The sequence below is a fragment of the Halichoerus grypus genome, chromosome 6, assembly GCF_964656455.1.
Source record: "Halichoerus grypus chromosome 6, mHalGry1.hap1.1, whole genome shotgun sequence".
Taxonomy (NCBI): Eukaryota; Metazoa; Chordata; class Mammalia; order Carnivora; family Phocidae; genus Halichoerus; species Halichoerus grypus.
The window spans coordinates 77,573,913-77,598,248 of NC_135717.1; the positions used below are offsets into that span (position 1 = coordinate 77,573,913).

A 24,336-nucleotide genomic window follows, 5' to 3' on the forward strand; every position below is an offset into this window, starting at 1 on the left:
AGGTGCCCCGGAAGTCTCATTCCATGCAGAAGATAAGAAAGGAATTTTTCCTTCTCCTAAATCCTGATAAATTAATTTCAAAAGATTCTCTAGCAAAGAAGGCAGAGAGGTATGGCCACCGATCAGTGTGGTATAGGAAATTGTTTTAGAAGCATGCAGCCGTGGTTTTGGACTTTGTTTCAAGAGAGTTGAGGAGTTGACAGGAAAGCGGTCTCATCTTTCTCCAAGTAACCTTATTTCCACTGAGTCTGGTTCTATGGGAAAAAATATTTTCCTGGGAAACTGCCACCCACTTCTGCAAATTCCCTGGCCTGGATAGGGTGAATGAAGCAAAGAAATGGAATTCTGGATCCCCATTCTGGGCAGGGGGATGACGTCTCTATGTCACGGGCTAATTAGAATAAAAATGTATCTTGTGCGATCAAGGAAATGCGTTCCTGTTTTTGCCAACTGAAGCATATTGTAAAAAGACCTCGGGAAATCTTTTTTTTTTTTTTTTAAGATTTTATTTATTTATTTGACAGAGAGAGACACAGCGAGAGAAGGAACACAAGCAGGGGGAGTGGGAGAGGGAGAAGCAGGCTTCCCGCTGAGCAGGGAGCCCAATGAGGAGCTCCATCCCAGGACCCTGGGACCATGACCTGAGCCGAAGGCAGATGCTTAACAACTGAGCCACCCAGGCCCCCTGGGGAAATCTTACTATTTAAAAAAGCAGGCTCACCAACTGGCAGACACGAAATAAATCTCTTTGGCTAACAGAATGATTTAAAATTTTTGGATTAGGAATGTCTTGGTGAGTGGGAGAGGGGTGCACAGGCTCCCTAATTCCCCCAAATCCCACTGTTCTCCATTGCATTTCTCCTGGCTGCTTCACACATTCATTTTGCTTGTCAGGTGCCCAAAGGCTTTTAAGTATGCCACTGTTATTTAAAGGAACCGTAATATGTGTATTATATATGTTACATATACACTAGCCATTTTACTATACGAATAATCACTGAACTATTTATAAATCTGGATTTGCACATATGGAATTTTCTGAACACAGTTATGCTAACTCTTCTTTTTTTTCTAAACAATTCTGTCATTCCATCCCAGGAACTCAGTTTGGGTGAGAATTTATTGCCTCCCCTTATTCTAGTCTTCTTGCTGTCTTGGAATCTTACTGAAGCTGCCAACCTTAGGCTTCAAACATTGGCAATTTCCACTTGGAAAAACAGGATGGTTGTTTCGTTTTTATCAACAAGTGGGAGGTGAACGTTGCAGTGGAAAGAGTAGCAGAAACAGCCGCTCTGGACCCAGAGGCCTTGAGTGGTGGGTGCAGCGACCGTCCCCCAGATGTCCCCCAGTGGGGACAACAGCAGAGGAAGAGTCTGGCTGGCTGGGCTCCAGTGGCAGTGTGTGAAAGGACAGACTGCCAACGAACCCTGCCCCCCCACAGCCGACTGCTCATGCAGAAATGACACTTGGCTTTTTATTTGGGGGGAAACCAGTCCCTCTAAGTTACGTTACTCCCCCGAGCTGTTGCCCCTATGTTTCAAGCTGACCCTTAGATGGGGCTATGGAAGAGCTCCTAAATCCTCACAGGGAAGAAGTGTCAAGCAGCTTTCTAATGAAAAGCATCAAAGGAAAGCGTTCGGTGCCTCCCTTCCTTCCTCGCGGGTGAGAAACCAAGCTGGCCGCCTTGCTCGTCTCCCCCCAGGGCTAAGACCCCCATCACCACGGGGCTCACTGCCAGCCGGCTTCAGACCCGGTCTGTGGGTCTCACAGGTTCTGATTTGGGGAATTCAATACAATTGAACTCTGTGGCTGCTTCAGGAAAAAGCACGATCACCAAATTTAGGCAGGCCGGGGCATGTTAAAGGGGCTTCTGGTTCACCGCTGAGATTCTTTCCTTGCCTTGATGGCTCTGCTGGGCCCCCTTCACAGAGCTCTAGCCCTCTTGCTCAGTTGCTTCCATGGCTACCTGCTCGCCTCCCCGGTGAAGGCTGCAGTGATGGAGGCCAGGCTCGTGGTCCGCGCCGCCTCAGCGAGGGGCTCTGTGCAAAATGAAGACAACAAGCAAACAAGCCCTGGCAAGCACCTAGCATTCGGCAACCATTTGATGAATGTCAAATGTTCATCACTGAAGGGCACCTGGATGGTTCAGTCGTTAGGCGTCTGCCTTCGGCTCAGGTCATGATCCCAGGGTCCTGGGATCGAGTCCCACATTGGGCTCCTTGCTCAGTAGGGAGCCTGCTTCTCCCTCTGCCCCTGCCCCTGCTTATTCTCTCTTAAATAAATAAATAAATAAATAAATAAATAAATAAAATCTTGAAAAATGTTCATCATTTAACAAATATTTGTCTGGGCCTATTGAGCACCTAGCACTATATGGGAGATTATAATAAAGTAATAAGATGTTACTCTCCCAGGAACTCGGTATCACTGCCCTGTCCAGTATGGTACCCACTGGCCACATGTGGCTTTTCAGTAGAACACTTCCATCATCACAGAGAGTTTATGGATGGTGCTGGTCTAGAGTGGAAGCTAGAAAACAAATCATGACTCCTACAAAACCGAAAGCTCCATTTGAAATCTATTATTTAAGTTTGATGCAATGAGGGCAGCCATAATAGAGGGAACACGTAACCTACTACAGGCACTTGAGTAAGGGCAGCTAACTCTGTAACCCACGGCCTGGGACCAACACCCCACCTACCAGCCAGGGAGATACACTTTTTCTATTCCAATGACAATCTCCACTCACCGTCTTTCGAGTTATCATTAGGAAAAGGAGACAATGTAATGAAGTTGGGAGCAATTTTTCATGATCAGAACTAAATGTGTAGCTATTTTGCATTTGCTACTCAAGAGAAAAGGAAAAAGTTCAGACCCAATGAAAATGCCAGAAAGTAATATAAATGGAATTCTTTCTGTGACTCCAGTTTGAATCAATAAATATTATTGAGCATCTACTAGGTCTTACTCAAAGAGTAAGAGAAATTCTTATAATCTTATAGGGGTGAGGGAGACATGCACAAGATTACAATATTTAGCGGAGTGACCTGCTATAATGGAGATACCAACTGCTTTCCGATTGTTCTCCTTTGAATCCAAGTCCTAAGATAGAGTAATTAATTCCAAAGGAGGACATGCTTCATGATAGAGTGGTATTTGAGCTTGTCCCTAAAAGGACAGGCAGAATTCCCACAAGTGGAGATGGGAGAGTTAGACCCTGCCACTGGGCAAAAGTGCAGAGGCCTGCAAACACAGGACACATTCGGAGAATGATAAGAACATCACACAACAATTTCATGCCCCAAATTCAACTATAAAAAACAGAGAGGGGCACCTGGGTGGCTCATTCGGTTGAGCGTCTGACTCTTGATCTCAATTCAGGTCTTAATCTCAGGGTCATGGGTTTGGGCCCCGAGTTGGGCTCTGCCCTGGGAGTGGAGCTTACTTAAAAATAAATGAAAAAATAGGGGCACCTGGGTGGCTCAGTTGGTTAAACATCTGCCTTCTGCTCAGGTCATGATCTCAGGGTCCTGGGATCGAGCCTTGCATCGGGCTCCCTGCTCAGCAGAGAGCCTGCTTCTCCCTCTGCCACTGCCCCTACCCCCTCCTTGTCTCGTGTGCACGTGCTCTCTCTCTCAAATAAATAAATCTTAATAAATAAATTAATTAATTAATTATAAATAAATAAAAACAGAGGGGTGCCTGGGTGGTACAGTGGGTTGGGCGTCAGACTCTTGGTTTCGGCTCAGGTGGTGATCTCATGGGTCGTGTGATTGGGCCCTGCATTGGTCTCCCTGCTCCACGGGGAGGTCTCCTTGAAGATTCTCTCCCTCTGCCCCACTCCCACTTGTGCTTGTAAGCACATGCTCTTTCTCTCTCAAAGAAATAATGACTCTTTAAAGAATAAAATAAAAACAGAGAGAGAGAGAACCAAAGCCAAAATTCAAAGTGAAACAAGTCATCAATTGTTGGTGAAGCAGGACCTTCATACTGGGACTTGCCCATGGAAGACCTGAGGCCCCACGCAAGAGTGTGGGCTTCATTCTGTAATCTGTAGAAACTATCCAAAGCATTTAAATAGGAGAGAGGCATCATTGGATCTGTATTTGGGAAAACTGCTGATAGTTTGCCAGCAATCGTGATTGATAGTATAGAGAGTGAGAGTCTAGGGGCCGGGAACCCAGCTGGGAGGACTAATCCAGCAGAAACACGATAAGGGGCAGAAAAAGAGCACTGTCAGCCTGAGTGGAAGGAGGGGGAGGAGGTGTGGTCTGTGCATTATGCAGCCATGAGAACGACAAATGTTAGTGGTGGGAACCAACCACTAGCATGGGCCCTCAGATCACTTGCCTTTGATCACTACTGAATTGAAATAAAGAATACTGATGATAGTATACCTTCATGTAGCTTTGGGGAGAGCCCACACTATTTTTATGCTCATCTCCAAGGTTCCATTAGGTGCTTGTAACAGGTTTGATATCCGTGGGATCTGGCCATCTTGCAAATACATGTCATTGATCAAAAAGAGTCACCACTATTGAAGAAACAAAGAGCTTAAAGTACATTTACCACCTAGAATGAGTCAGCAGAAATACGTGCATTAAAATTATCAAAAAATATATAGTTAATAGTAGAAATAGGGGCGCCTGGCTGGCTCCGTCAGTGGAACATGTGACTCTTGATCTCGGGGTTGTAAGTTTGAGCCCCACGTTGGGTATAGAGATTACTTAAAAATAAAATCTTTAAAAAAATAGTAGAAATAGTTAGCAATAACTTTTGCATTCCTGGGTTTGTATGTATGTACACATATATACATATGTTTGCCCATGAAGTGACTTCACCCCCGTATGCTGTCTTTCCACTTTGGACCCTCAAAGCTATTCGTGGTGGAGCTCACTTGATAGTCACTGAAACCACACACAGCTTGACTATGTCCTCCAGCCTCCACTGCGCTAAGATGTCGTCATGTGACTGAGTGCTTTCTAATGAAATGTTAGAAGAAATGATGTCTATCACTTCCACGCCTGACCCACAAAATCCACCAACAAGCAGTCCTCCATGCTCACTTTCCTTCTTTCCCCTTGCTGCAGATAAGCATGGTGGCTTTCAAAAAGTGAGGGCTGAGGACAGAGTCATTAAGACAGAAAAAGCCCAGGTCCCAAAATTACCCCTTGGAGAACTGCCTGCCAATAAGGAACATGCATTTCGCCTTCTACTTGGGCTAGAAACAAACTTTGATGGCTTTAGAGCCAACCTACATTTGGGTGTGTGCTCATTACAGAAGCTAACATTAGCTTAGCTAACACAAACTCTTACAACCCTCTCATTCTACCTTGTATTAGATCCACCTATGTACTTTTAAAGAAAATCCCCTTTTGGGGGGCACCTGGGTGGCTCAGTTGGTTAAGCATCCAACTCTTGGTTTAGTTCAGGTCGTGATCTCAGGGTTGTGGAATTGAGCCCAGCATCAGGCTCTATGCCCATCAGAAAGAAAATCCCCTTTTTGGACTGTAAACACCCCATTTTTATTTATAGTTGCTCAAGTGGTTTCTAAGACTATCAAAGAGACTTCAGTTGTAGGGGCGCCTGGCTAGCTCAGTCGGTTAAGCATCTGCCTTTGGTTCAGGTCATAATCCCAGAGTCCTGGGATTGAGTCCTGGGATCGAGTCCCATATCGGGCTCCCTGCTCAGTGGGGAGTCTGCTTCTCCCTCTCCCTTTGCCTCTCCCCCTGCTGGTGCTCTCTCTCTCTCAAATAAATAAATAAAATCTTTTTTTAAAAAAGGATTTCAATTGTAGATAAATTGCTATTCTAATTAAAAATATATGGAGGTATCCAGCTACTCAGTCATATGAGGACAGATTGAGTGAGGGTAACAATGCCTGAATTCCTGTTCTTTGAGGTCTAAGACATTTTGTCTGTCTAGAAAGACAGTAAAGCACAACATCCTTGAGGTATTAAAAAAGGAAAAAAGTTTAATCCTATGTTAAGCTATTTTACCTACAAGAAGATCTAAATAACAGCCCATCATATTTTACTAATGCAGTCCCAGCTCTTCCTAACTGTGTGACCCTGGACAAGTCACACAGCTGCTCTGGGTCCCTTATTTCTCAATGCCGTAATGAAAGGCTGAACTATATAATCCCTAACGTCTTGCGCTGCCCTAACATCTCTGACATCTACTGACCAGTCAACCAACCCAGTGAAATTGGCTCATTAAGTACATTGGGCAATTGATTGTTCTTTCAAAATACATTATTTTTAAGAAAGTAAAGCCTAATAAAACATTACACTAGGTTTTAGTTTTAAGTGACAAAAGTTAAGATATTTAGATAGTGCCACTTAAAAGAATCTCTTCTCATAATAGGTAAAAATGGGCATCCGATTTTAAACTACATTTCTTTGATTATTAGTGAGGGTACACTTGCATTTCCTCTTTCATCAGTCATTTAGTTTTAAGATTAGAACACTTGCAGGAGGATCACGTTATTGCCCGCATCTCTCCACCAGTGGGCAACTAAAGGGGCCTAAAGTATCTTACCCACAACCATCACCAGCTCAACGGACTGAACTGTAGGACTCCCAGCACTGCTTTGGCTCTGTGCCTCCCCGAGTGTGCCTGCCTTTCATTATGTGTTCAATTCAATGGAAGAAAAGTGGCTGCAAGCATAGCATTCTGGGGTTTCATATTTATTCTCTTTCTGTGACAGCCGCATCCAATTTTCTCAGTTGAGAAGTCAAAGGGGTTACAAATTCTGCTCAGGACCTGGAAATCCAGCTGGGCTGTTAGAGCTTCTTTCTGCTTCTCCATGAATAAAGATTCTAGGAGAGGCCCTACACCAACAATGCTGCTAATGACGTAAGAGGCAGATGGGTCCTCAAACCCAACTGGCCAAGGAGCCCCTGGGCTTTGCCTGGCTAACTCATGCGCAAAAATTTGTTTTTGCCAAAAGAAACCCCGTAACGTGATATGTGCTGAAGTGACACAGAGAATGGAAGTGTTGAATCAGAAGGCATGTTTTGGCTCTGCTGCTTCTCCGAACCTCACCACGCTCTGTGGCCCGGCACCGTCCCCACATCAGCCTTCTGGTGATCTGCGTCCAGGTGACGCAGTGCGTGTGCCCGAATGACGGAAGAAACCAACTCTCTCCCGCCATCTGGGTTCTAGCAGCAAAACAGAACAAGACCGTTGGTTTCCAGAAATTCCGTTTCAATAAAATAGTTTAAAAAACTGACAGGGAAATTCTTCTTCTTCTTCTTTTTTTTTTTTTGAAGGTTTTATTTATTTATTTGTCAGAGAGAGAGCTCAAGAGATCGCACAAGCAGGGGGAGCAGCAGAGGGAGAGGGAGAAGCAGGCTCCTGGCTGAGCAGGGAGCCCGATGCAGGGCTCAATCCCAGGACCCCGGGATCATGACCTGAGCCGAAGGCGGACGCTTAACAGACTGAGCCACCCAGGCGTCCCTGGAGAGGGAAATTCTAATGAGGATTCTCTGTAAAAACTGCCCAGTAGCCAGTGTGCCCGAGTTGAAAGCAAGGAAACATTATCAGCAGGAGTGCTGTTGGATCGCCGCCCTGGAGCACAAATAAGGGAGGAGTGTCCCGCTCTTCTGCGAAAAGGGCCTTGCCCTTGCACATGCCACTGTCTGGGATGGCAGTAACAGGCAGACAGCTGGGTCTGAAGCTCGGCTAGGCCACAGACAAACGTGCGTTAATGGCACACAGCATCACCATGGTTTGCGTGACTTCCTGGCTGCATCAGAGAGGCTGCATTTTTCTACTCCTGTGTAGCATGTCCACCATACCACGGAGAGCCACGGGAGGGCACCCACAGATGGAAGCAAGAACAGGAATGTAAAACGCATCCCAAGGACAACGTCCAGCTGAAGATGACCAGGCCCCTAGGAATGTTTTGGTGGTAAACGTGTTCATGTTTGCATCAAGAGAAACCACACACCCAACCCTAAAGGGCCAATATCGACAACCAAAAAGACAATGGAAAACAGCACAGCGTAACATAACAAGTCTAATGTGACCTGATTTGGTTCAGTAGGGAACAGCATGGAACGGCTCACAGCAAACGATAGAACTCTTGCATTTTTCCAGCATTAAGAAAACAATTCTCAAACACTGAGGCAAACCCAGAAATGTCTGTGTGCTCTCTATTCCCGCTCCTGCCTTGCCCCCAGGTTGTTTGCCCCAACACGGATTCATTCACTGATCCACTCTTTAGAGAAACAGCTTCCTCTGCCCCTGTCTCTCCCACTCTACCCCCCACCCCCAACATATATTAGCCGAAGACAAATGGTCAGACTTAGAGGCAATCTCTGTTGAATGCTGACTGCATCCACTGTACCAGGGGCTGCAGGACAGGCAGGAGTGGAGGCTTGCAGGTGAGGCGTAACAAAACAACGGACACAATCCTCGCCCCCGTTCTGCACTGAGAGCAGCGGGGCAGGGAAGGTCCAGGGACGGAGTGACAATTACAAGCAAGACAGCGCTGTGCGGTTGAGGGCTAGCGCCAAGTTCCCATCCCTGTTAATTCTAGGCAGCAGCTGCTGCAGAATCTCTACCTGTTTGGTTAGCCTGTTGAACAAACAGAACTTGTGATAATTTGTATGCAGAGAAGTAAACTTTCCTTGACCCGTTAAACCCCCTCTGACTTAAACAAACAGCTTTTTTTATTGAAACAAAACGTAGAGAAAAATGCACAAATCTTAAATATACAGCTTGATGAATTTTTACACCCGTATACACCCATGAAACCATCACCCAGATCAAGAACCATTTAGCCAGGAAGCACATCAAATTGATATGCTACAGAAAAATGCAGGAGTAGAATCCAGTTGGATCTCTAACGTGCCTTTTAAAAGCTGTGTTATTGTTGTTGATTTTATTTCAATGTTTAGAGAGAGTTTATTCTTTTTTGTGAGGAGGGGGGCAAAAGGAGGTCCACTCAAGCAGGAGCTAGGCACACAGACACTCATTCAGAATAGAATTCTCTACTTGTTTGAGAGTCTTTCAGGATCCCTAACATTTATGAAATGTTTAAGAAAACATTCAGGCTCCCACCTACGGCTGCCACATATTTGCATCCCTTATGTTTAGAAACAGGGTGTGAAAGCAGTTTAACTTTTATATGTAATCTGGGTGCCTTCTCTTGCATAACACCACAAACTTAATTCCCGCCAACTTTTTTTTTTTTTTTTTGCAAGTCATTTCTTTTCCATGGTAGAACAGCAACAGCAGACAGTATTATTTTCAGGTCTTCAATTCTCCCTTTCCAGCTTTGTCTTAGAATTCATTTCTTTTTTTAAAAGATTTTATTTATTTATTTGTCAGAGAGAGAGAGAGCACAAGCAGGGAGAGCGGCAGGCAGAGGGAGAAGCAGGCTTCCCGTTGGGCAGCGAGCCGGACGGGGGACTCGATCCCAGGACCCCAGGATCATGACCTGAGCTGAAGGCAGATGCTTAACCGACTGAGCCACCTAGGTGTCCCTAGTCTTAGAATTCAAATGAACAGAATAAAAAATAAAACTTGAGGTGTGCTGGGCTGGCTGAGTCGGAGGAGCATACAACTCTTGATCTTGTCATGAGTTCCAGCCGTGCGACGGGTGTAGAGATTAGTTAAATGAATAAAACTTAAAAAAAAAAAGTATGGGATGCCTGGGTGGCTCAGTCGGTTAAGTGTCTGCCTTCTGCTCAGGTCATGATCTCAGGGTCCTGGGATCGAGCCCCACATCTGCTTCTCCCTCTGTCCTTCCCCCTGCTCATTCTCTCTCCCTTTCTCTCTCAAATAAATAAATAAAATCTTAAAAAAAAAAAAAAGTAAAAACTTAAAAAAATAAAAATAAAACTTGATTTTTTTTTAAAGGTTTTATTTATCTGTTTGACAGAGAGGCAGTGAGAGAGAGGGAACACAAGTAGGGGCAAGGGCAGAGGGAGAGGGAGAAGCAGGCTCCCTGCTGAGCAGGGAGCATGACGCGGGGCTCTATCCAGGACCCCGGGATCATGACCTGAGCCGAAGACAGACTCTTAACAACTGAGCCACCCAGGCGCCCTAAAACTTGATATTTTTAAAAAAGCAAAACCAACCAACCAAACAAACAAAACCCTCAGTTTGGAACATGATTCCCACATCAGAACTGAACAGCCAGCCTTCTCCCAAAGCTGTGGATAATTTAAGATGATTTAATGTTAACCACATGATTCTTTACATTGGTCAAGGATTAAGAAGTGCTCAAATTTTAAGCATTTAGTATCTTACACTATAGAACACAGAAAAACTTTAGTTAGCGTATTAATCATGTAGTAGCTACAACTTTGTGCCAGTTTAGGACACCTTACAGACTGTTTTTTCTTTTTTTAAGTTTATTTATTTATTTAAGATTTTATTTATTTATTTGTCAGAGAGACAGAGAGAGAAAGCGCATGCACACAAGCAGGGGGAGCGGCAGGCAGAGGGAAAAGCAGGCTCCCTGCTGAGCAAGGACTCATGACCTGAGCAGAGGGCAGAAGCTTAACCTACTGAGCCACCGAGGCGTCCCTATTTATTTATTTACTTACTTATTTTTAATAATCTCTACACTTATCATGGGACTTGAACTCATGACCCCAAGATCAAGAGTCGCATGCTCTTCCGACTGAGCCGCCAGGCACCCCCAGAATGTGTTTAATAAATGCTATGCTTGTATTGAAAATTATGATAATCAGGATATTAAATGTAGCATACGAAAGCAAATATGCAGTCTCTATAGTGATGCATTACAGACTAAGACCTGTTGCTGATGAAATCATAATGCAAGCTAATTCAATTTTAGCTCTGTCAGCTACATTTCTTAGTTTATGTATTTTTTTTGAACTGTGCCAAACTTTTAAAATTTATAGGTTTAAAATCAGAAAAATGGAGGACTAGGCTGACAGAGTATCCCAAAGATTGTTTTCCATTTTCCCATAGCACTTTGTCACTAACATCACTCTATCTAAAATAAAATGTTCACTGGTCCTCCCTTATTGCAGTTAAACCAATTAGCAATCCTAACCACTTAGCAGCATAAGTGATCAAATTTCTATGTACTTCTGCCAATGTCTAATCATCCTTCCCACTGCACACATCGAGTACAAAGGCAATCCTGAGCATGTACCTAAGTGAAGAATTCAAAGATGCTCTGCAGGTCCTAGGAAAGATGCACTTAACCTCAATTGTCCCCGGGACCCTGAGAAAATCATTTCTTTTCTTTTCTTTTTTTTTTTTTAAGATTTTATTTATTTATTTGAGAGAGAGAGAATGAGAGACAGAGAGCATGAGAGGGAGGAGGGTCAGAGGGAGAAGCAGACTCCCTGCTGAGCAGGGAGCCCGATGTGGGACTCGATCCCGGGACTCCAGGATCATGACCTGAGCCGAAGGCAGTCGCCTAACCAACTGAGCCACCCAGGCGCCCTCTTTTCTTTTTTTTTTAAAGATTTTATTTACGTATTTGACAGAGAGAGACGCAGCAAGAGAGGGAACACAAGCGGGGGGGTGGGAGAGGGAGAAGCAGACTTCCCGCGGAGCAGGGAGCGCGATGAGGGGCTCAATCCCAGGACCCTGGGATCATGACCTGAGCCGAAGGCAGACGCTTAACCACTGAGCCACCCAGGCGCCCTGAGAAAATCATTTCTTTATTCTACGCTTTACTTTCTCCATTTGCAAAACAAACAAACAAGTGCTGCCATTAAATGTCCAACAGTGCTCTCAGAGCTGTAAAGTGAACGTGTCATCTAATTACTAAGTTTTGTCATTGTGCCAAAATGTTGACAACTCCAATTTCAGTTTGTGCCCTCACCCAGCTAAATCAAATAATTCTCAATAGTTACAACAGTAGCCACTGATTATTTGAGTTAAGTTACTTGAACACTGGGGCGCCTGGGTGGCTCGGTCGTTGGGCGTCTGCCTTCGGCTCGGGTCGTGATACCAGGGTCCTGGGATCGAGCCCCACGTGGGGCTCTCTGCTCAGCGGGAAGCCTGCTTCTCCCTCTCCCACTCCCCCTGCTCATGTTCCCTCTCTCGCTGTGTCTCTCTTTGTCAAATAAATAAATAAAATCCTTAAAGAAAAAAAAAAAGTTACTTGAACACTTTGGCCTTAAATGGTAAGTGAAATTTAAAAAATAAAAAGTAAACAACAAATAAAAAAACCTCACTGAATTCTAGGCCTGGAAACTGAGAGAAGTTGTTCCAAATTTAGAAAAATTTGGACAGGGTTTTTGTGCTGTTTTCATGTCCCTCCCAGAAGAGGGAAAAGCCAGTGCTTGGTATTACTGACATCTTTAGGAATGACTGGTATTCAGGAAAACAGCAGTATCACATGATGTAAAGATCTGATTTTTATCTCCTAACCATCTTTCTTCTGGGGTGTGAAGAGTTAATTCTGGCTATTTTCTAAACCTTTAACCCTACTGTCTTGGCAGAAAAGGGAAGCTGGCTGTGAGCTCTGCAACAGGGCCAGGGCCGGTCCCTCAGACTCCACTGGGTTTGGCATTATGTAAGAAATGTAAATGCTTTGGTTCGTCCACATAGAACTTTCCAGAAAAGCCTGGCTCAGCCCCAGTACCTTTTCAAAAATAGGAATCACCTTCAAACTCCGGCTCAATAAGGCTTTAGACAGCAGAGTCCCAGGCCCAATGTGGAGTAACAAACTAGTTCTGAGTGAGATTGATGTTGATCCCTCCTTGCCTTTTGAAATATTTATCAAGATATGACAAACCTATCAGGATGACCTTCACCAGCAGAAAGAACCACAGCCTCAGGCTATGGAGAGGCAGGAAAGTTAGCCTTCCATTCCAGGGTGGTGAAAGCCTGGAATGTAGCCAGCCTTTGTTAGCCCCACCGTCTGTGCTTACTTCCCTTGGAAAAGAGAATTGAAACTGGCCGAGAATATTCCTTCTCCACTCCCACTTCAGCCCTCAGTACTGAAGCTCTGGAAAGAGCTCTAGATGCAGTAACTGTCCCGTCCCACAAATACAAAATAGTACTTGATGAAAACTGATATGTAGGAGGCTCACTTGAAACCAACATCCTTCAGTCCTCCCTTCTCTCCGAATGTTCTGCTTTTCCTGCCTCCCCTTCCTTCCAGCCAGGAGCGGACTAGTCGTTATTTCCGGTAGCGCGTTTTCCTTCCTTCACACCCTCCCACTCTCTTCTTGCCCTGGGCCATGCTCCTCTTCTCTCAGCCCCGCCCCTCCATGCCCAAGTCTTCCTCAGGTTCTGCTCACTGAGTCTCATTTGGAAGAAGCACTGAGTGGGCTGTTCCATGGAGAAAGGGCTAATGGGGAAGTAGCCACTAGAGGGTGACATAATTACACACAAGTGCATTCCTTGGGGACCATAGGAGGCCAGAGCCAGCCAGGCGTCCACCTCTGGGCCTGGAGGTGTAAAATGGATGATCAGTGTGTCTACCCAAAGCGTGCAAGTCACACATGCTCTCGCTCTCTCTCTCTCTCACACGCACACACATGCATGCACACAAATACTGACCTACCTTGGCTAGCAAATCAACCAGGGTCTTCCAGTGTTTTGCAGGAAAGCCACACCTGGCCCTGGCCCAGTACTGCTCACAGTCCAGTCACTATCTCATTCACGGCTGACCAGTGTTTTCCCGGACCCCTCCTTCTTTGGTGTCATATAGAAACTGCATCCTAGCAAGGTAGAACGATTAACCTACACTGTGGAGGCAGCAAAGCACAGTGATTTAGAATGTGGTCTCCAGATCTAGACTAAGTTCAAATTCCAGTTCCACTAGCTGTTTGGTCTTGAGCAAGTCACTTCTCTGTGCCATAGCTTCTTCGTCTGTAAAATGGAACTTTCTTCATAGGGGGTACAGGTTAGCTGTTGTGAAGAACAGATAAGTCCATATATGTAAGACCTTAAAAGAAAGTCTAATGCACAATAAATGCTCCATAAATACTAGATATTTTCATTATGGTCAGGAAGTGTACTAGGAGGTTACATGCATTATCCCATTCAACTCTCCCCAAACTCCCAAGACACAAAAATCACTAGTCCTATTTCACAGACAAAAAAACCAAGGCTCCAACTGGTTAAATAACTTGTCCAAAGTCACAGAGCTTTTAAGTAATAGAGTCAAGATTTTAAACCAGAACCTGTCTGACTACAAAACCTATGTTCTTTTCACTCTATCACTGGGGGAAAAATGCAGTCATCATGAGCTTATGATCTAAAAGATAAAAGATGAGTGGGGGAAACATAGTTTTTTTCCCTATGTTTTTTTATTCTACTAAAAAGGGAGAGCCTTTAGGAAGTATAACTTAATAGAAGTTTTATTTATTTTTTTAAGATTTTATTTATTCATTTGAGAGAGAGACAGAGAAAGTGCAAGCAGGGGGAGAGGCAGAGGGAGAGGGAGATGCAGGCTCCCCGCTGAGCGGGGCTCCATCCCAGGACCTGGAGATCATGACCTGAGCTGAAGGCAGGCGCTTAACTGACTGAGCCACCCAGGTGCCCCCTAACAGAAGTTTTAAAGCGGAGAAAGAGAACTGGGTAGTAGGAAGTTGCTCACCAGGGGTTGTTGGTGCTGTGATCCAGGGTCAGCAGCATCAACATCACCTGGGAACTTGTTAGAAATGCCAGTTCTGGGGGCGCCTGGGTGGCTCAGTCGTTAAGCGTCTGCCTTCGGCTCAGGTCATGATCCCAGGGTCCTGGGATCGAGCCCCACATCGGGCTCCCTGCTCAGCGGGAAGCCTGCTTCTCCCTCTCTCACTCCCACTGCTTGTGTTCCCTCTCTCACTGTGTCTGTCTCTGTCAAATAAATAAATAAAATCTTTAAAAAAAAAAAAAGAAATGCCAGTTCTGGGCCCCACCCCAGGCCTCCTGACTGAGAAGGCTTCAAAGGCCTTCGGATGCACACTCAGGTTTGAGAACCACTGCTCTAAGCAAAAGTGTGAGAGTTGGCCGTGAAAACACGTTGAAGGCAACAAGTTGGACGTTCCTCCGGCAGAAGAGGAGTGTGGGACTACTGGTGACTGAATGCAAGATGCTGCTCTTCCTGACTTTTGGAGGCGACAATGAGGTGCAGAGAGATGGATGGTTTGCTCTAACTGAAAGATCATTTTATTATGCACTGGCACTTTTGCTGTTTCCGCTCCTTTAACCTGCACATTTCTTAAAAACAGGAAATAACATTTAAAAAAAATGTTTAACTGTCAGCAAATGTATATCTATACAATTTGGGGGCACACCTGTGTGGGTTTTTTTTTTCCACAGTGCATTTATCAAAGAAAAACCAAAATAGCATTCATTAGATCTCTCCTATGTGCCAGGTTCTACACTAGGCCCTTCCTTTCCTGTGGATTTTTCCCCCGCTCAGGGAATTCGCACAACATTTCTGTGAACAGGAATTACTTTCATTTTATAGATGAGGAAATTGAAGCTCAAAGAATTTCAGTCACTTTGCCAGAGGCCATGTGTCTAAAATGGCAGAGCTAGGATTCCAGCGCCCAACTTCAGACTCCGAGTCTGGTGGAGATTGAGCTCACGGGAACAGAGGTGATCTAAGGAGCCCCCATGTCCCAGGCACTCAAGGGAGACACACGGGGAAGCCACCCTCGCCCCTGGGCCGTTTTTCCGGGGCCAGGCAGAACCCTGACTGGCTGCTCTTCTCCATCCCTGCCTGGATGTGTGCCATCAATCTTTACTGTCAGAGAGCAGAGAACTGGGCAAACGAGGAGAAAGACTACCAATTAAGAACGTTTTTTTTTTCTGTTTTCTTTTTTTTTAAGTATTTATTTATTTATTTGAGAAGGAGAGAAAATGAGCAGTGGGGAGGGGCAGAGAGAGAGAGGGAGAGAGAGAAACAAACTCCCTACTGAGCAGGAAGCCTAATGCGGGACTCCATCCCAGGACCCGGAGATCATGACCAGAGCTGAAGGCAGACGCTTAACGACTGAGCCACCCAGGCGCCCAAGAACATTTTTGTTCAAGGCAATCTGGTTTGTAAAAACAGTAGCCAAGTCCAAGCCATGAACTCAAATTTCCTGACTTCAGATACTGAATTCCAATTCCAGATAAATAAGAGTTAAAGTTTCCTTGTTCTTGAAGAGAAAAAAAAAAGCCAAAAATTCTTTGAAAAGGTGATTTTTAAAATTAACCTAACTGATGCCTCAAGATTAAAGAACCATAACAAAGTATGACAATGCAGGGCTGCTAGTAGTAAGTGTTTTTATGTTTTTCTAAACAAGCAAGGAAAAACTTCAGCCTGTTCTCTGAATAAGTTTCCACCCTATGTAATGACCTTCCTCCATCAACACCCACTCATCAATTCTAGGCTTCCCTATGGTGACCCTCTAAACTGAAACATTTTATTTCGATCACTCTGGTGGCACTGGAACACCAGCAAACACACCACTAGGAGCAGGTGCTCTGGAGCTCATTGCCTGGTCCTCAATCCTTAAAGGCAGAAACACTACTTCCACATCTTCGTCTACTTCAAAGCACAGAGCCGTGCACAAAAGTTGTTTTAACGTTTCCTGAACTACTGACTGACTGAAAATCTACCTTGTTAGGTGTTCCCTGCCCTGGAAACAGCTGTATTTACAACACAACTTATTATTATTATTTTTTTAGAGTTGCTATATCTGCTTTATAACAAGTACCTAAGGTTTTTTTTTTTTTTTTACAAGTACCTAAGGTTTTTGTTAATATTAACAAATGACAGCTGATATTTGAGATTATTCTATCAAAGTATTTCTAATCCTTTGGTTAGGTGCCTGAAAATATGAAAACATACATTAGAGTTAGTGCTCGGGGCACCTGGGTGGCTTAGTGGGTTAAGCGTCTGCCTTCGGCTCAGGTCATGATCCCGGGGTCCTGGGATCGGGTCCCGCATCGGGCTCCCTGCTCAGTGGGGAGTCTGCTTCTCCCTCTCCCTCTGCTACCTCCCCTGCTTATGTTCTCTCTCTCAAATCTTTTTTTTTTTTTTTTTTAGGATTTTATTTATTTATCTGAGACAGAGAGAGAGAGAACACAAGCAGGAGGAGAGGCAGAGGGAGAGGGAGAAGCAGACTCCCGGCCTAGCAGGGAGCCCGATGCAGGGCTCCATCCCAGGACTCTGGGATCATGACCTGAGCCAAAGGCAGACGCTTAACCATCTGAGCCACCCAGGCGCCCACTCTCTCTGTCAAATCTTTAAAAAAATAAAATAACTAGAGTTAATGCTCAAAAGTTGCAAATACAAATGGCGACTCGTTTCCAGAGAAGGAGGGAGGGACCATTCATGGGGGCGGGGGTGTAATCATTAGTAGCACCCCTTTCACTCTCATGAGTTTTTCCAGTTCGGACAACAAACTGCACGGTCGCCTTTCGTGGGTGACGGCGAGAGCAGGGACGGCACCCTGAAGGCCTGGGCGCGCTGCCTGCCCACCCCAGATGCCGCACTGCGCCCCTCCATCGCGTGCGAATCTTTGCACCTCGTCATGGGGTCGCCAAGTCCCCCTTCTGGTGCTTTGTGTCTCAGCGGAAGAAGATGAAGAAGGCTTCAGGGGAACTGTCCAGTGCGGACCGCTGTTGGAGAAACCCCCCCCTGGCGGGTTTGGAACTTCGGGGCCTGGCTGCGCTCCGACTCCCAGAGCGGCGCCCGCACACGGCCTGTACCGGGAGTGCCGGCACCTGACCACTGGGGGCGCTGTCACCAGGGCTACCCGGACATGGGTGCCCACTGGCTCCCCATCATGAAGGTGGAGGAGCCTGCAGCCAGCAGGTGCCGTCACTCCCAGATCAAGTCCCCGCTGCCCCGCCGGGGCCTGTGGCGCCAGCACAAGCCCCGCTTCACCACCAAGAGGCCCAACACCTTCTTTTAGATGCAGAGCCTCCCTGTCCCCAGGTCTGCCCAAATAAATTCCTTGGGAAGCCCCCTCCCCCCCAAATAATAATAATAAAAATAAAAAATAAAGTGCACAGTCACCCTAATGAGAGGGCTCTAGCTACCCAGACCCCAAGCCCTGATTTTTATTGTGGTGGTTAAAGCCCATGTTTATCGGATATAGCAAACTAATAATTTGGGAAGAGTAAACAAATAGTTCAGGGTATTCCTGGCAATTTGTTGATAAAACAATTTTCACCTATTTTTTTCCTTTTATTTACATCTTTATCTCAAAATGTTTGTTCTATTTAAACATTTTTTTAAAAGATTTTATTTATTTATTTGACGGAGACACAGCGAGAGAGGGAACACAAGCAGGGGGAGTGGGAGAGGGAGAAGCAGGCTTCCCGCGGAGCAGGGAGCCCGATCCGGGGCTCGATCCCAGGACCCTGAGAACATGACCTGAGCCGAAGGCAGACGCTTAACGACTGAGCCACCCACATGGCCCTATTTAAACATTTTTAATTACACTGAAATACATATAATGTAAAATTCACCATCTTAACTATTTTTGAGTATATAATTCAGTAGTGTTAAGTATATTCACATTGTGTAACAAATCTCTGGAACTTTTCATCTTGCAAAAATGAAACCCTATATCCAATAAACAATTCCCCATTTCTTCTTCCTCCAAGCCTCTGGCAAACACCATTCTACTTTCTGTTTCTTTGATTATTCTACATACCTCATGTAAGTGAAATCATACAGTATTTGTCTTTTTGTGACTGGTTTATTTCACTTAGCATTATGTCCTCAAGGTTCCTCCACGTTGTAGCTGTGCCAGAATTTCCTTCCTTTTTAAAGCTGCATGTATATACCACATTTTGCTTATCCAATCATCACGATGGACACTTGGGTTGCTTCCACATTTTGGCTATTGTAAATAATGCTATGAGGATGGGTGTACAAATATCTCTTTCAGACCCTGCTTTCATTTTGGGGCGTTATAAACCCAGAAGTGGAATTGCTGGATCATACCTATGGTAGTTCTATTTTTAAGTTTTTGAAGACCCATCATACTGTTTTCCACAGGGGTCATCCTACATTCCCACCAACAGTATGTCAGGGTTCCAATTTCTCTACGTTGTCACCAACACTTGTTTATTTTCTGTTTTATTAATAGCAGCTATCCTCATAGGTGTGAGGTGCTATCTTATTGTGCTTTTAATTTGCATTTCCCTAACAATTACTGGTGTTTAGCATCTTTTCATATGCTCGTTGCCCATTTGTGTATCTTCTTTGGAGAAATGTCTATTCAAGTCCTTCACCCATTTTAAAATCAGGCTATTTGGGGCGCCTGGGTGGCTCGGTCGTTAAGCGGCTGCCTTCAGCTCAGGTCATGATCCCAGGATTCTGGGATCGAGCCCCGCGTCCGGTTCTCTGCTCCACAGAGCCTGCTTCTCCCTCTCCCTCTGTCTGCCGCTCTGCCTACTTGTGCTCTCTCTGTCAAATAAATAAGTAAAATCTTAAAAAAAATAAAATAAAAAAATAAAACCAGGCTATTTGTTCCTTTGCTGCTGCTTAAATCTTTTATTTGCAATCAGTGAATCAAGTCCTCGCCCTCTATTATCTTTAATATTCTCTAACAAAGAGGTGCCCCAAGGTATTCTCTTGTCTAGTAATACTAGAAATGAAAAGAATGTTGCTGTCAAGAAATCTTGAAATTGGAAAGTAGTTGGAAAGGTACCATTTTATAAATCTCAGATATCCATTGCTATTGGTTGTCCAGACTCTTGGAGAAGTTTTGATATGCCTGAAGTCTTTCATAAAGATATTATGTTATTACTGCTCTCATTCATTTCAGCTCAACAACATTTACAGGGTGCCCGCTACGTAATGGACATTGTGCCATGGATACTTTAGAGTTAATATAAAACACACACAAGGGGCGCTAGGGTGCTCAGTTGGATAAAGGACTGACTTGATTTCAGCTCAGGTCATGATCTCGGGTCCCTGTGATCAAGCCCCAAGTCGGGCTCACCACTCACGGGGAGTCTGCTTCTCTCCCTCTTCCTCTGTGCCGCGCCCCGCACTCCCCCTCTCACCCCCGTCTCACACACTCTCTTTCAAATAAATAAATAAATCTTTAAAAAAATAAATAAAACACACACAAAATATTTTAACTCCTTTGATCTAATAATACCTACCAGCTAGATTCTGGGCGACCAGTTTTGGATCTACGTTTTTTTGAATGAGTTTAAAAAGCTACAGATCTCTTCTGAACTTTCCGGCCAGATCTTCCCTCTCTGAATGAGGAAGTATACACACCCTTAAGTAAGCTTGATATTTGGGTTGGGCCTCTCAGTTTTCCCAGGCCTCACCCAGGTGAAAAACACACCGTATCTGAAAATCTAGTTCCTTAAAAATATCTTGGTAAAGTTTTGGAGAGACTTCCTATACAAGGCTGTCATTTCTGCTTCTGTACAGAAGCACATTCAGAAAAAACTTCTTTCTGGTTGCAACTTGTTGAAAGATCTCAACAAGTCCTTAAAATATGAACAGCCATCCAGTGCTGCCGGTACTTGAGCTGCCCGCCCCTCCTTGCCTCCCCTCTCCCCGGAGAAGCCCAGGGAACTAAGGCAAGAAGGAGGGACCATGTTCCGAGGCAGGCTGATGGCCCTCGACTACCATAACCCTGCTGGCTTCAACTGCAAAGATGAACCAGAATTTAGAAACTTTATTGTTTGGCTTAAAGACCAGAAAATCAGACACTACAAGATTGAAGGCGGAGGTAATGTAAGAAACATCCACAGTAGTGACCAGCCCAAGTTCTTTGAAAAGTATCTCAGAGATGTTAACTGTCCTTTCAGGATTCAAGATGGGCAAGAAACAATTGACTGGCTTCTTGGTTTAGCTGTAGGACTTGAGTCTGGAGATAATGCTGAAAAATACAAGGACTTGGTCCATGATAATACAAAAAGTGCCAGCAATGATCCATCTGGATGTAAATAATCCTGATTTTTAAGGCTCGTGTAATGGCTTTGGTTAACCTTCTTCAGATTCAGCTGTCAGGATGACTACCTGGTAATGCTTAAGGCAATTTGCATTTTGGTCCAGGATGCAGCTGCTATAGCAAATCAAACAAAAGAGGGCTTGCCTGTTACTTTAGGCAAACAACTCTTGGTTTTGACACAGGAGATGTGGTTCTTAATGAAGCTGCTCAAATTCTGTGATTGCTGCACATAGAAGAGCTTGGAGAGCTACAGACAAAAATTCATGAAGCCATACGTAGTAGCTGTTCAGGCAATTACTGCCGATCCAAAGACAGACCACAGACTGAGGAACACTAGGATTTCAGCTTCTCACCTACTTAGTACAATTAGAAACCATGTACAGTCTGGCATGTGTTTGGAAATCCAATGTCACATTTTTGAGGGAAGACGCCCAGAAAATCGACTACATTCTAGAGATTTACCATCATTGCTTTTTCTTTAATAAAATTCAGGAAAGTGGGGGAAAAAAATGAACAGCTATCCAGATTATTTTCTACATTGGTATCCATCTTTTTCAGATTATCAGGGTCTCTGCTCCACGATACCCTCCATCCACTTTTGTGCCCCAAATCTGAACCTAAACCAAAACCCCCAAGAAGCTACTGCATGTGAAAATATTCTTAAATCTCTGGCCTGCCTTAGGAACAATCCATAAATTCCAGGGTTGAGAAGACAGCAGGATTAATGTAGGCTCATGGTCTCTTAGAGTGTTATTACTGGAAAGGCCTCTGAAGGTTATCCAGTCAAATCACCCTCGTGTCACATGAGGAAACTGAGAGCCAAAAAGGGACACGTTTTCTCAAAGCCATACAAAGTCACTATGTCTCCAGACAGCATAGGGCTCTTTGATGCCACACCTCTTTTTGTCCACTAATGTTCATTTCCTGAGATGCCTCTTGATGTTTATTTTCCTATTTACTGAACATGAAAACAATTGTATTATTGAAAATCCTTGAAATATGTTTGAATGTCTTAAACAAAAGGCTCTGTATTAATAAAATTCCAGAGTTCCCCTCAAGAAAAAGTTTTGCTAGAACTAGGATCAGGTGGCCAACTTCTAGAGAAAGTGCTCTGGGCACCTCTGACTCTTCGGACTTGAGAACAATGGCCTGTCTAGGGGAGAACCACTAAGCTCCTGTTCTTCAGGTCATGCTCCCAGTCTACAAATACACTCCCTTGGCCCCATGTGTGGTCTAGCACTTTGTTTTGTGTTCAGTAGGATTAAGGTGTTTGGGATTCATACTTTGACATCAATACAACACATCTACATCCTCAGCACAACAACAAAAAAGTGACTTTCATGTCGAGTTTAAGGTAAAAATTGAGGCATAAGTGACTGAGACAAATATAAAGCCAGATACACTCTAGGAGAAGAGTATTAGCTCGGATATGGCCCGGAATTGTGACAACTTATTGCCACAGCGCATCTGGATCATCTAGGTGACTAACAGTACAGTCTATTATTTCAGGAAGGTTATAAAAATCTATGGGCCTCACACCATGTGTAACATGGGCGAGGAAGCAAACTTGTAAGAATTTTTGCTTCTGCATTTCCTGATTTAGGAACAGGAGACGTGGGGGGCGGGTGTCTAAAATATCTTCTGCCTATTAGTGAATCTGTATGTACTTGGTCTAGTATTGGTCTCCCGGGCAAAGAGAGGTGGCCAAAAGTTAATCTCACATACTGAAGAGGGAACCCATTCAAAATCTTGTTTGGGCCCTCAAAGAATCAATGAAACCATTTTCCTTTTCTGATAAATACATCAGGTTGTCCTGTATGAGGTTGTATGGACCCATGAGTTCATTAAAAGTACAGAGGGTCATTTTCTCTGATCCAAAGATTCTTGGTTTGGGGATAGTTAGGAGGAAACGCTGAAATCCTATCGTCTGTGCCGGCATTTAAGACCCAAGAGCCACATTCTAAAAGAGAGCACTGCCCTGGTTCCATAAAACCCAGTTTATAAACCAGCAGACATTTGCTTGCAGCACCTTAAACGAAGTTCAATAGTCGCTGTGTTTTATTTAAAAAGTATCTTTGTGTTAGTACATACAAATATACTCTCAGTACAACTGTCCGTACAATTTATATTTAGTCCAAGAGGCTGGTGAGAAGGAAAAAGATCATAAAGCAAGGCTTAGGGACGGCTGCTCTCTTCTAAGTGCAAAGCAGGCTGGCGCGATGCGAGGGCATCCGTGGCGCTCCCGGCAGTCCACAGTTCAGCAACAAAGTGCGGAAGTGGAGGGAAGTTTTGATGTATAAAGTACCACAGCGGTGTCTGGAAACAAACAGAAGATGCTAGAAGGCAGCAGGAATGGGTAGTGCTAGAATGAGGGCTGGGGAGGGTCAGGGTCAAGCTAAGGTAGTCATGAATAAAGCCGAGTTTCTTCGTAATTTGAGGCACAAGACCGGAGAGGAAGGAATCGTAGGAAGCAACCCCGTTGGGGAAGACTGGGGGTGTGATAACAGGGACATGTTAAGAGGCATTAGGAACAGTAAAAAAAGGAAGGAGAGTTGGAGTGATGATTATTGAGTACTACCACTGGGAGGAGGGTCTTGCAGGGATAATAAAGGGAGAAGGGTGTAAAGGAAGGGTCAGGAATGGTAGGGGTAAACTATGGGAAAAGACTGCGCAGACGTCAGCAGCAAAGAAAAAGAGAAGGAATGGGGTTGGGGCGTGGCCCAGAAAGGGAATGGCTCAATAGCGGGCTACGGGGTGAAAAGGAGAAGGGTGGGGAAGAGCCCGGCTGACAGCTGCTCTCAAATGGCGCCTACAGGGTTAAAAATCAGGGCGACCAGACTAGGAAGAACTCGGTTTCTAGGGTAACGGCTCCGACAGTTCCGGCAGCGCAGGCTCGTACCATTGCGCGGGCGCGCGCGGGGGGAGCGCGGCGGGAGGGGACGCGCGAAGGAGCAGTCGGGCAGAGGGGTCCGGCCCGGACTCTACCAAACGCGCGGCCCGCCTGCTCGCCCCGGGCCCGGCGCCGAGCCGCGCTCCGGCCGCGCGGGCCGCGGCGTCCTCCGTGCCCGGGCCCGCAGCTCCCAACTGGCCGCGGACGGCGGGGGGTGGGGGTGAAGGAACGTGCGCCCGGTGGCCCGGATTGGCCTCCAGGTCCCCCCGCCTGGGCGGCGGAGTGCGGGCGGCCCGGGCTGGGAGGTTTGAAAAGCGGGCGAGAGACAAAGGCAGCAGGAAGCCTCCTCGGCGCCCGGAGCCCGTGCTCGCAGCCCCCGGGGGCCCCCGGCCGGCCTGCCGGCCCGGAGCAGCAGCGTCGGCGGCCGGCGGCGGCAGTGGCAGGAGGCAGAGGATGCGGCAGGGGGCGTGGGAGCGGCGGCGGAGCGGGCGGAGCGGGCGGAGCGGCGCGGCCCGAGCGCGGCGTGGTTAGACCCGAGGCGGCGGAGGCGGCGGAGGCGGCGGCCCGGCCGGGCTCGGGAGTGAG

At 45.6% G+C, this 24,336-nt stretch overlaps 1 protein-coding gene and 2 pseudogenes across 1 annotated transcript in view; 2 read left to right on the forward strand and 1 right to left on the reverse strand.

Annotated features, from left to right (window-relative positions):
• WNT5B (Wnt family member 5B) overlaps nucleotides 1–24,336 on the reverse strand; it is a 103,728-nt gene that overhangs the window by 22,698 nt on the left and 56,694 nt on the right. The gene's annotated exons all lie outside the window — the stretch shown is intronic.
• Nucleotides 15,026–17,951, forward strand: LOC118552295 (large ribosomal subunit protein eL20 pseudogene; annotated as a pseudogene).
• On the forward strand, nucleotides 20,504–24,335 carry LOC118552365 (RNA transcription, translation and transport factor protein pseudogene; annotated as a pseudogene).